The sequence below is a fragment of the Canis aureus genome, chromosome 1 (genome assembly GCF_053574225.1).
Source record: "Canis aureus isolate CA01 chromosome 1, VMU_Caureus_v.1.0, whole genome shotgun sequence".
Classification (NCBI taxonomy): Eukaryota; Metazoa; Chordata; class Mammalia; order Carnivora; family Canidae; genus Canis; species Canis aureus.
The window spans coordinates 67,583,595-67,595,651 of NC_135611.1; the positions used below are offsets into that span (position 1 = coordinate 67,583,595).

The 12,057-nt window shown below is 38.4% G+C and overlaps 1 protein-coding gene and 1 long non-coding RNA gene across 13 annotated transcripts in view; one reads left to right on the forward strand and one right to left on the reverse strand.

The window, feature by feature from the left end:
• The window catches only part of PTPRK (protein tyrosine phosphatase receptor type K), a 547,287-nt gene that overhangs the window by 482,690 nt on the left and 52,540 nt on the right, over nucleotides 1-12,057 (reverse strand). The window lies entirely within an intron of this gene.
• LOC144286676 (uncharacterized) overlaps nucleotides 1-12,057 on the forward strand; it is a 54,975-nt gene that overhangs the window by 5,045 nt on the left and 37,873 nt on the right. For all 3 annotated transcript variants that reach the window (XR_013354635.1, XR_013354642.1, XR_013354639.1), the window contains exon 3: nucleotides 3,087-3,255. This is a non-coding gene — a long non-coding RNA (uncharacterized LOC144286676). The remainder of the gene's footprint in view (nucleotides 1-3,086; nucleotides 3,256-12,057) is intronic.

Genomic DNA, 12,057 nt, shown 5'->3' on the forward strand with positions numbered 1-12,057 from the left:
TTTTAAAAGTAGAAAGCAGATGGCATTTAATTCAATCTTTTATTTAATCCAGTATACCACAAAATATTATCATGTCAATATGTAATCAATACAAAAATTGAGACATTTTACATTACATTACATTATCTTCATTTTCTTCAGTAGGTATATAATTATATACCTATTATAATATAATAGGTATGAGATGAAGAAAATGTAACGTAAATATATAACATATATTTATTAATATAAATATATATAAATAGTAAATATATAACTAATATATAACTTAACTTTGTCACAGGTCTCACTCGACACTAGCCACCTTATAAAGGGTCAGAGGACACGTGTCTAGCTGCTAGACTTACAAAGTCGAGTAACAGGAGACGGACATCAGGGATAAAACACAATGGTTAGAAAGGATGAAGAATGAGAACCAAAAAAGCAAAAATAAAGTGGAGAATTTAAAAATATCAAAGGCAGAAAAAAGGCAGTAGATTTTAATTCTTGCGTTCAACACACTTTGAGCTGCACAGCTATGGCCCCTACGTCCACACATGACTTGTGTAGAATTAACTCACCACCTGGGTTACCGAGAAGACTCTACTGGAAGGTACAATATACACCCGGTCCTCAACAAGACATCATAGAGAAGGAAAGAGAAAGCGTTCCTTAAAACCCTAAGTAAGAAAAGGGTGCCTCCAACATGGCAATTTCAGACAAAGTAATATGGAAAGAGTCCCAAGGTAGAGGAATTCATTTGCAAGCAGGAGGACCTACGACGGCCCTTCCAAGGCCATCCTGTAGTCTATGCTCTTTTACACCTGACACATGTGTTATTTATTTTTAAAGATTTTCTTTATTCCTGAGAGACAGAGAGAGAGAGAGAGAAAGAGAAAGAGCACAAGCCAGGGGGTGGGGAGAGGGAGAAGCAGACTCCCGGCTGAGCAAGGAGCCCAACACCAGGCCCCATCTCAGGGCCCCGAGATCATGGCCTGAGCCGAAGGCAGACAATCCACTGAGCCATTGAGGCACCCAAAGTTTACTTTAAATAAATGACTTTGTCCTTGAATTCCATGACAAACTTAGAGATAAACTAAAGTACACCTGGAATGCAAGCACCTCTTCATTACTACATAATATTTTAGGCCAAAGGTCAAATTACAATAAACATGAAAGTTTTATATAAACAGTTGTTTTGATGTGGAATCATTTAAAAGGTCACAAATTCAACTATTACATTGGAGACGCAGTCTAACCTCTAGATGGAAAGAAAATGCTAGCTCATAAATGAGGTAAATACTGACATGGAAACCAAAACAAATTCCTTAAGATCCCTAGGACTTCTGAGAAAGAAAGGAGTATAGAAAATTGTGGGATCTGCCTTAGCAGACATTAAAGAAAGCTAAAAGTAAGTTTGGATAAAACCAACAAAGCAGATCTCTGAAATCTCAAAAAAAAATTTTTAAAAGATGCTCTACAGATAGAGCTGGAAATCAAAAGTAATAAAGTAGCAATCTTTGAACATCTCATTACATATTTCACAAAAAACCCCTTAGAAGAAGCTTTATTTTAAAGAAATATAAGAGCTAGTTCGAGCACATTCCCCAGTGAGTACCTGCAACACCAGAATAATCAACTCTTCTAACTCATGACAAAGAAGACAACTCAAACAGTGACACCAATATTTTTTTTAATTTAGAAGAAAATAAGGTCATTGAGGTTTGTTTTTTTTTTTAAGACCACAACAACAACAAAAATATTGCCAGTTCACATGTGTGGGAATAAGAGAGGTCACAAAAGCTATGGATGGAAAGATTAAATCCAATTTGTTCTCTCCATCTCTTGGGTTTGATTTTTATGCTGAAAAAAAGGGGGGGGGGCTTTAGAATTTGCCCCAGGCAGGCCTACACTACTTTTATGTATTAAAAGGCCCTGTGCAAAGCAAATAAGGCCCTCAGTAAAACAATCAAATAAAACTTATATTTTCCAACAAATCCAATTGCTAACTTAAGTCAATTGAGGGTAAAAGAACAGCTGAAATGTGCAGCGGGGGGCAGGGAGAGGTTGTGATGGTACAGAAAAAGCTCAACTTAAAACAAGTCTCCAAATATAAAGTAATAATATATAATCAGAACTTTTAAAAGATCATGAGAAAGAATCTTGGGTAAACAATTGATATCCAACAGCTTATTTTCTGACAAAGAGTAAAAATAATTGTACAATATTTGGTATTTTCTAAATTCATATTTGAAATTCAAATTCCGTTTGTCACTACTATAAGGGTTTATAAATAGCTCAATTTCAAAAATCTTTTTTAATAAATAAATTTAACGACTAAGAGCACGATCTGTGGAAAAACAGTTTTAAATATTTGGTTCTAATTACAACCAAATCCATGTCTATACCATGTTTCAAAGAAACTAAAAATTCTGAGAACTTTTACCTGCTTTCTAATACAATCAATAAATTGCAGAGGTGAAGCTGGTTTCTAAGCACTAGTTCACTACTAGTCAGGGCCAACTACATAATGTGACCAAAGCAAGATGAAAATGAATGCCCCTTCTTTATACAAATAAATAAATCTTTACCTTTATCTTTCTTTTTTCCTGAAGGTCTCAACCTGTTGTCATATTTTTCATTTGCTATTTAAGTCAAACTCCCAGGTGTGCGAATACTCATTACAGTGATTACAGACCCTCACAGGTGTTGGAGGTCCTGTGCTATACACTCCAGAAGCAGGAGGCACATGCTAGAGTCAACCATTGCACATCTATACTCCCTCCAGGGTCAGAGGAATCACTGGGCTTGGAGGAGGGCAGGAGAGCGAGGGGTCAAAACCCCATCCCAAAGAGGATGGGAGGTACTGGCAGGTGGACCACATGTCAGGTGAGGATACCATTCACAAAACCCAAATCAAAGAAAAAAAAATAGTAAAAATTTCAGGACAGCAATCATGGGTCATTAACTCCCCATGAGGGCGGGCCCTCTTCTCAATTTCAGATCCTGTGTGACTACTCTGATTACTTGCCCATCAAACAAGGCTTGGAAATGGTTACTCAAACCAAGGGAAAAAAATGACTAAATGTTTTATTTTGTTGTAACAGCTCCTGCCAGTTTACTTGGTCAAATCTGCCTTCCTGGTATCCCCCTCCGTCTTCATCAACGCCACAATTACAAGCAGGAGTGATCTGAGGAGTGTATGAGGATACACTGCATGTTCAACATCCCAGCCACCATTTCATGTGTCGGACCAGCCATGAACTACAAAGCAAGGTAGTCCTAAAATTTCATGAAGATCCTGGGGCTCCTGAGTGCCTCTCTCAGTTAAGCATTCGGCTCAGGTCATGATCTCAGGGTTGTGAGATCGAGCCTTCTGTTGGGTTCCACACTGGGCATGGAGCCTACTTAAGACAGGTTATTTCCTTCTCCCTCTGCCCCTTCCCCCATTATCTAAAATAAATGAATAAACCTAACCAAAAATGTAAAGGATCTATACCCTCAAAACTATAGAACACTTCTGAAAGAAATTGAGGAAGACACAAAGAGATGGAAAAATATTCCATGCTCATGGATTGGCAGAATTAATATTGTGAAAATGTCAATGTTACCCAGGGCAATATACACGTTTAATGCAATCCCTATCAAAATACCATGGACTTTCTTCAGAGAGTTAGAACAAATTATTTTAAGATTTGTGTGGAATCAGAAAAGACCCCGAATAGCCAGGGGAATTTTAAAAAAGAAAACCATATCTGGGGGCATCACAATGCCAGATTTCAGGTTGTACTACAAAGCTGTGGTCATCAAGACAGTGTGGTACTGGCACAAAAACAGACACATAGATCAGTGGAACAGAATAGAGAATCCAGAAGTGGACCCTGAACTTTATGGGCAGCTAATATTCGATAAAGGAGGAAAGACTATCCATTGGAAGAAAGACAGTCTCTTCAATAAATGGTGCTGGGAAAATTGGACATCCACATGCAGAAGAATGAAGCTAGACCACTCTCTTTCACCATACACAAAGATAAACTCAAAATGGATGAAAGATCTAAATGTGAGACAAGATTCCATCAAAATCCTAGAGAAGAACACAGGCAACACCCTTTTTGAACTCGGCCATAGTAACTTCTTGCAAGATACATCCACGAAGGCAAAAGAAACAAAAGCAAAAATGAACTATTGGGACTTCATCAAGATAAGAAGCTTTTGCACAGCAAAGGATACAGTCAACAAAACTCAAAGACAACCTACAGAATGGGAGAAGATATTTGCAAATGACATATCAGATAAAGGGCTAGTTTCCAAGATCTATAAAGAACTTCTTAAACTCAACACCAAAGAAACAAACAATCCAATCATGAAATGGGCAAAAGACATGAACAGAAATCTCACAGAGGAAGACATAGACATGGCCAACATGCACATGAGAAAATGCTCTGCATCACTTGCCATCAGGGAAATACAAATCAAAACCACAATGAGATACCACCTCACACCAGTGAGAATGGGGAAAATTAACAAGGCAGGAAACAACAAATGTTGGAGAGGATGTGGAGAAAAGGGAACCCTCATACACTGTTGGTGGGAATGTGAACTGGTGCAGCCACTCTGGAAAACTATGTGGAGGTTCCTCAAACAGTTAAAAATATACCTTCCCTACGACCCAGCAATTGCTCTGCTGGGGATTTACCCCAAAGATACAGATGCAGTGAAACGCCGGGACACCTGCACCCCGATGTTTATAGCAGCAATGGCCTCGATAGCCAAACTGTGGAAGGAACCTCGGTGTCCAACGAAAGATGAATGGATAAAGAAGATGTGGTTTATGTATACAATGGAATATTACTCAGCTATTAGAAATGACAAATACCCACCATTTGCTTCAACGTGGATGGAACTGGAGGGTATTATGCTGAGTGAAGTAAGCCAGTCGGAGAAGGACAAACATTATATGTTCTCATTCATTTGGGGAATATAAATAATAGTGAAAGGGAATATAAGGGAAGGGGGAAGAAATGTGTGGGAAATATCAGAAAGGGAGACAGAACGTAAAGACTGCTAACTCTGGGAAACGAACTAGGGGTGTTGGAAGGGGAGGAGGGCGGGGGGTGGGAGTGAATGGGTGACGGGCACTGGGGGTTATTCTGTATGTTAGTAAATTGAACACCAATAAAAAATTAAAAAATAAAAAAATAAAAAATAAAAAATAAAATAAAAAATAAAATAAAATAAAATAAATGAATAGAAGACCGTAGTATATAGGCAGGAAGAGTGACGATGAATATATCAACAAAGAGTTTTGCATTTCTTAATTTAGAAAACAAATCAACAATTTATCTATAATTACACAATTTTAGCTGAAGTACCTCCTGTACGGAATGTACAAGGGACTCCTACTGACCCTGGGGTAACAGCTGACGGTAGGTGCACTTCAGGCCTTTGGAGAGCATAAAACGACCATAAATTGAGAATCCTTGAAAGGCAAAGAGACCAGAAGGCAAGTAGGTTCTTTCCTAATAAGTAGGGAGAAGAATAGTATGTAAGGTCAGATACGGGGACGTTTAAAAAATAAATTATTTTTATTTGGGGGTGAGAAAATAATGATTTTATGAGTTCAAGGGAAAGGGACTATGGCTCATTCTAACAGAACACACGACCGACTATGCAAACTAAGATGAATCAACAAAAAAGGCAGAACTTGCCTAAAAGCAATGTGCGTGGTTCTTTCCTACGGTATTTAATATACATAAAACGTGCATAACACAAAAGAACAAAATAATACAAATGAAATGCACCCTCAAATAATGTCAGGGAGACTACAGCTGAGACTAGACTAAGACTCAAAAAAGATACTAAAAGCAACAAAAGAAGCTTTTTACTATGGCATTTGACACAAGAGAAACAAACATGTTCCAAAAAAAAGAAAAAAAGGATGTCCATATCAGGACAGAAGTATTGTTCACAACAGCAAATCCTTTTTTGCAAATCTCATTCTGTTTGGTTTTGAGAGGGGTAGGATAAATATCACAACGAATGAATGAATGAGTGAACAAATGAGTAAGAAGACAATAAATCCTGCATTTAGATGAGAATTCCATAAAATAGCAAATGACCACTTCTGGTAAGTTTAAGTATTCAAACGTAGGGATGGCCTAAGTATCCACCGATGAAGAATTATACCTACGATTAGAAAACTTGCAGGTTCACACCACGGAAACCGTTTTGCCTAAAGTCACTGATGACTTTCGTACCACTCGTGCCACAGACATTTTTCAGCCCTCACTATTCTTCATGCTTCATCAGAATTCAACACTGATGATGACTCCCTCTTCACATTCTTGGTTTCCTTGATGTAAATCTACAAACTTCCTCCAAACGTTCTGGCCACCCTTAGGTCTGCAGATTTATCTGCCCCTTACTGGCCACTATGTGTTGGAATTTCCCATCGGTGTCAACAGCTTCCATTTTAAGCCAATGCAGATACGCCATAAATTCTTTGACCAAACATCTCCTCCACACTCTAGATCTACGTATCCAATTGCCTAATTGATCTCTCAACCTGCCTGTCGCAAAGGCATTTCAAACCCATCCATATCTGTGCCTCTGAGCTGCACCCCCATCCTCACCCTCAAACACGGTCCTCTTCCAGACCTCCCTCTCTCAGTAAAATATCTCCTCTCATCCAGATATGAAAGCCAAGAAACAAAAATGCCTTCTCACCCTCAACCCATCACCCAATCTTGAGATTTTAATCTTGTAACTTGCCCTCAAATCCATCATCACCTCCTCTCCGCACCCTCCAATACTAACCCAGGGATGAATTTCTCTCTCACTCAGATGACCACAGATGGCTCTACTCATCCCCCATGGTCAATCCTACCTGCTCCTGCTCTACGTTGTCACCAAAATGATCTTTTGAAACAGAAATCCACTTTTATCACCACCATGACCCACCTTGTTAAAACCCTTTAATGATACAGTCCTCATCCGGGACACCACCTTATTCTCCATCCTCATCTCCCTCAGCACTTTCTCCCATTCTACACTCCGTGAACTCCCACGCCCTCCAGCCACATAGTCTTTGTAATGTTGTCTCCTCAAACTTGAATGCTTTGCCCTCCCCAACCCATCTCTCTCCACGGTATTGCATCCTAGTTACCCCTCTGATCACAGCTCACCTTTTGGGGGAAGGTCTTCCAGATTCTCACAGCTGTAGGTACCTTAATGTGGTCTGATTAACTAATTAAAATGCACCTTCCCAGGGCGCCTGGGTGGTTCAGTTGGTGAAGCATCTGATTTGGTTTCAGCTCAGGTCGTGATCTTGGGATCATGAGATCAAGCCCCACGTCAGGCTCCACGCTCAGTGTGGCATCTGCTTAAGATTTTCTCTCCCTCTCCCTCTGCCCCTCCCTCCACTCAGGCTCTCTCTAAATAAGTGAATACATACATATATACATACCTAAAATATTTAAAATACTAAAACTAAAATGAAGCTTCCCCATTAGACTATAAAACACACGCAGTCAGGGACTGAATTTGCTTAGATTCTGTATCTACCATGTAACATAATGCCAGACGATTAGCAGACACTCAGGTTCTTGTCAAGTAAGGAAAGGCTATTCTAATTTGAAAACTCTTACTCGACGATAAAGAGAATGACACTTTTTATTGGTGGTTGAGTCATCAGGGCAAACTCCTTTGGGACTCAGTTTCTGGGAATATTAACAGATGAGTCTTTCTAGATTTACTAAATATATATATATGCAAAACACACATACCACCTTGGACAAAATTTCAGTCTGGCAGCATCACACAAATCTTGAATTCTAAGCTTTTAATTAACTATAGTTTTCAGCATTAGTTTATTGGGCCCTTCATTTAACTGCCTGTCAATACCCCACCTTGACACTTCCTAGCATGAAAGTTTATTTTCAAGCAGTATAATTTACCTCTATTTGGACTGATACACTTTTCAGTGCTCAAGTTTATAATATTGTGGAACCTATTCTCTTTGATGTAAACTTTTGATGTAAACGAAATCGTTCTGTAGCAGATTTATAGACTCCCAACAAACTCATCAGTAATTCCAAAACTTCCCTGGACAGCATCCAAACCTCCCCGCTGGCCATTCGTTTATAGATGTGTCTGTTTATTCCCACCCCAAGAAACAGACTTGCTAGGGGCGTCTAGGTGATTTAGTTGGTTGGGCATCTGCCTTCGGCTCAGGTCATGATCTCGGGGTCCTGGGATCGAGCCCCACGTTGGGCTCCCTGCTCAGTGGGGAGTCTGCTTCTCCCTCTGCCTCTGCCCTTCCCCACAAATGCTCGTGCACTCTCTGTCTCTCAAATAAATACATAAAATCTAAGAAAGAAAGAAAGAAAGAAAGAAAGAAAGAAAGAAAGAAAGAAAGAAAGAAAGAAAGACAGACTGAAAGAAGCAGACTGCTATCAGTTCTGTTCTACTTTCTTTCAATTACCTTTTACCCAACAACTATTTGGAACTTCCTTTTAATCAAAGATACCTCCAGCCCTTTGAAAATTTGCAGTGTTTCTATTGCAATCAGAAAAAAAAAAAATTCTAGAATCTTTGGACCAAACAGAAACACTACCTCAGGCTGGGGAAATTCAATACACACATGAAACACCTTTACAAAACAAAAAAGACTAATGTATCTGATTCAACCAATACGGTGCAAATTCCTTTCCCACACAAGTTCCCTTTGATAAATAAATCTTACAGCTTTGAAACAAGGTAGTTTGTGGTTAGAAATGATAAATGTACTTTTCATATCTGTAGAAAAACAAGATCACAACACCCACGGCAAGATGAGCACAACCAGACCAGTATCTAACCTTGTAAAAAACAGAAATGACCACTATAAATGACCATGTTCCTCCATTTATTTTATCTAGCTAGAATGCATATTAAGCCATCTATCAAGAAACAAAAGGTTATCTTGTGTATTTAGCTGGACGTGTATGCCAGGAAACGTTGCCGTTACACATTAATACGATAAGAATGTGCACAAGGAGAGCACACCTGATTTGCCCAACTTCTAATGACTTGAAAAAATCCCTCCAAAATAATTTATATCCTGACCAGGAAAGCCACTTCCAATACAGTAAATTAAAATGCTAGCCATTTCTTATAATGTTGTTATTTATTAATGCGCTACAGTAGCTTTAAGGAGATGTTCTAACACAAGGGCTGAGGGTAGGGGAAGACACAGGAACATTAAACAATCAAATAAATTCATACCTGTGCCTCCAAGCATCCACTCATATTTTTATTTTAACATAAGTATTCAGATTATTACTTGTGATAGATTACAAGACAAAGAGGAGTTAACGTTGCCGATGAGGTGGCTAATCGGCTAACGTGGAGATGGGGAGATGATCCTGCATAGCCTGGGTAAATCCGATGTAATCATCCGCGTCCTCGCACGTGTTAGGAGGAAGCAGCTGGGAACCTGAGAGAGGGCAGTGCCTGACATTGAAGGCTTTAAAAGATCAAGAAAAGAGCCCTAAGCCAAGCAAGGTTGGCTTGGCTTAAACTTGCAAAAGACAAACCAATGAATAGAGCCTCCCGAAGAAGCCCAACCTTGATGTCAGCCCACTGAAACCATCTGACCTCTGACCTCAGGGAACGTAAGTTAATAAATTTCTGATGTTTAAAGCCACCACCTTTATTGCAATCTGCTGCAGCAGCCATAGAAAACGAATACAATAAATTGCAATGAACAAAAATTTCATATATCCTGTCATATCTTTTTAAAATTTTTTTATATATTTTTATAACCTGTCATATCTAAGCACAATAATAAATTAACCATTTTACTTTATATACCTTGTAGTTAAACAAAAACAAAAAACAACAACAAAAAAACCTCGCGGTCTACTTCAGACCTCATGAAAACACTTACTTCTACTTAGGTCATAGTTTCCTTCTTTTTAATATAATGGAATTTGTTAGAATGTTGTAAGGTTCCTTTGAGCTCTAAAGTTCTTTGTGTCCTTGTCTCATAAATGCTAATTATGAACAGTTGTCTGAGCTTTGGCTTTTTCTATGAAATCATTTTGTTAACCTCTAATGAGCTTTTGAACAAAAGTAGTCATGTTAAAATAAATCTCATGTAAGTTCACAAAATTATTCATAATAACCTACTGCTTTTCACTTTAGGTCCCTAACAATTTCTTTGCTTTACTATGGCACTTCTCTCATCTTTCAAAAAGACCAGTTCCAGTGAAGGAATGCTTCAGCTAGGAATTGCTTGCAGCTTTTTTTGTTGTTATCTCAGAAAAGACAAGGAAAAAATAAAACCAGAACAGGGCAGATTTTTGCTTATCAATAATTCTTAACACACAGATTTTTAGGGATTCAATAAAGCAGTATCCGGAGACGAAACAACATGTTTCCATTTTAAATGACTAAAAAGCCTTCCCTGTAAACTTTATAAGTCCTGATTATATCACTTTAATATGTACAGTTTAAAAAAAAAAAAAGTACTCATTTTCACTACATTTAACCATAGTGAATTTCTTTCTCTTAAAAAAAGAGTAAGCCACCCAACTGTAGAGAAACCAAACTAGGAGGGTTAAGCCACATTACCTTAAGGGCTAACTTAAGTGTCTTTTTAGTTGGACAGTCAAAATATCCTTAGAATACATGGGAGTGCTTTCAATAAATACTATTGAAGGACATCATTTGAAAGTAAATTTTATGCAGCAATATTCTCTTGGCGTTAAATGAATTTAATGCAAGTAACTGTTAAGTCCAGTAGTTGAAAAAATTCAGAGTACACATATGCAACATTTTCTCATTCACTGTCATAAATATAACCAAATAGTAAAGGTTTTTACAGGATATCCAGTTTTCTGATAACTGTCACATTTGCTGTGTAAAATTTTACTGAACAAAATAAAATGCTTGATTCTCAATATATTTGAGAGCAGCAAATGAACACACACACAAAAAAACAGTTGGGCAGAGGATTCTAGATATTATGGAAAATGAGCAGAAAAAGTTGAGACAGACCTCTTGCAGAAGAGCACCAAAGATGATTTGTAAAAGATCAAGCTTACAGAACCAGAGACTAAGACGGTGGTTTCCAGAGGCAAAGGGGTAGAGGAAATGGGGATACGTAGGTCAAGACATAAAAACTCTCTCTTTAATTCTTTATTGAATTTCAGTTCGTTAACACAGTGTCATATTAGTTTCAGGTGTACAATATAGTGATTCAAAAATTCCATACATCACCCGGTGCTCATCACCAGTGCCCTCCTCAGTCGCCCTCACCTACTTCACCCATTCCCCCACCCACCTCCCCCCTGGTAGCCATCGCTTTCTGCTCTATAATTAAGAGTTTGTTTCTTGGTTTGTCTCTCTCTTTTTTATCCTTTGTTTGTTTGTTTTGTTTTTTTTAATTCCACAAATGAGTGAGATCATATGGTATTTGTCTTTCTCTGACTTATTTCGCTTAGCTTTGCACTCTCTTGCAGATGCCAAGATTTCATTCTATTTTATGGTTGAATAATATTCCATTGTATATACAACCACATCTTTATCCATTCACCTATCCGTGGACACTTGGGCTGCTTCCATAATTTAGCTGTTGTAAATAATGCTGCAGTAAACATAGCGGTGCATGCATCCCTTTGAGTTCGTGCTTTGGTATTTTGGGGGTACACACCAGTAGTGTAATTCCTGGATTGAAACCAGGAATTTTTTTGAAGAACCTCCACACTGTTTTCCACAGTGGTTGCACCAGTTTGCATCCCCACCAACGGGGCAAGAGCATTCCCCTTTCTCCATATCCTCACCAACCAATGCCTCCTGTTTCCTGTGTGGTTGACTTTAGCCATTCTGACAGGCGTGAGGTGATAAGTTTGATTTGTATTTCCCTGGTAAGTGATATTGAGCATCTTTTCATGTGTCTGTTGGCCATCTGGATGTCTTCTCTGGAGACATGTCTATTCATGTCTTCCACCCATTTAATTGGATTATTTGTTTTTTTGAGTGTTGAGTTCTTTATATATTTTAGACACTAACTCTTTAACAGACATGTCATTTGCA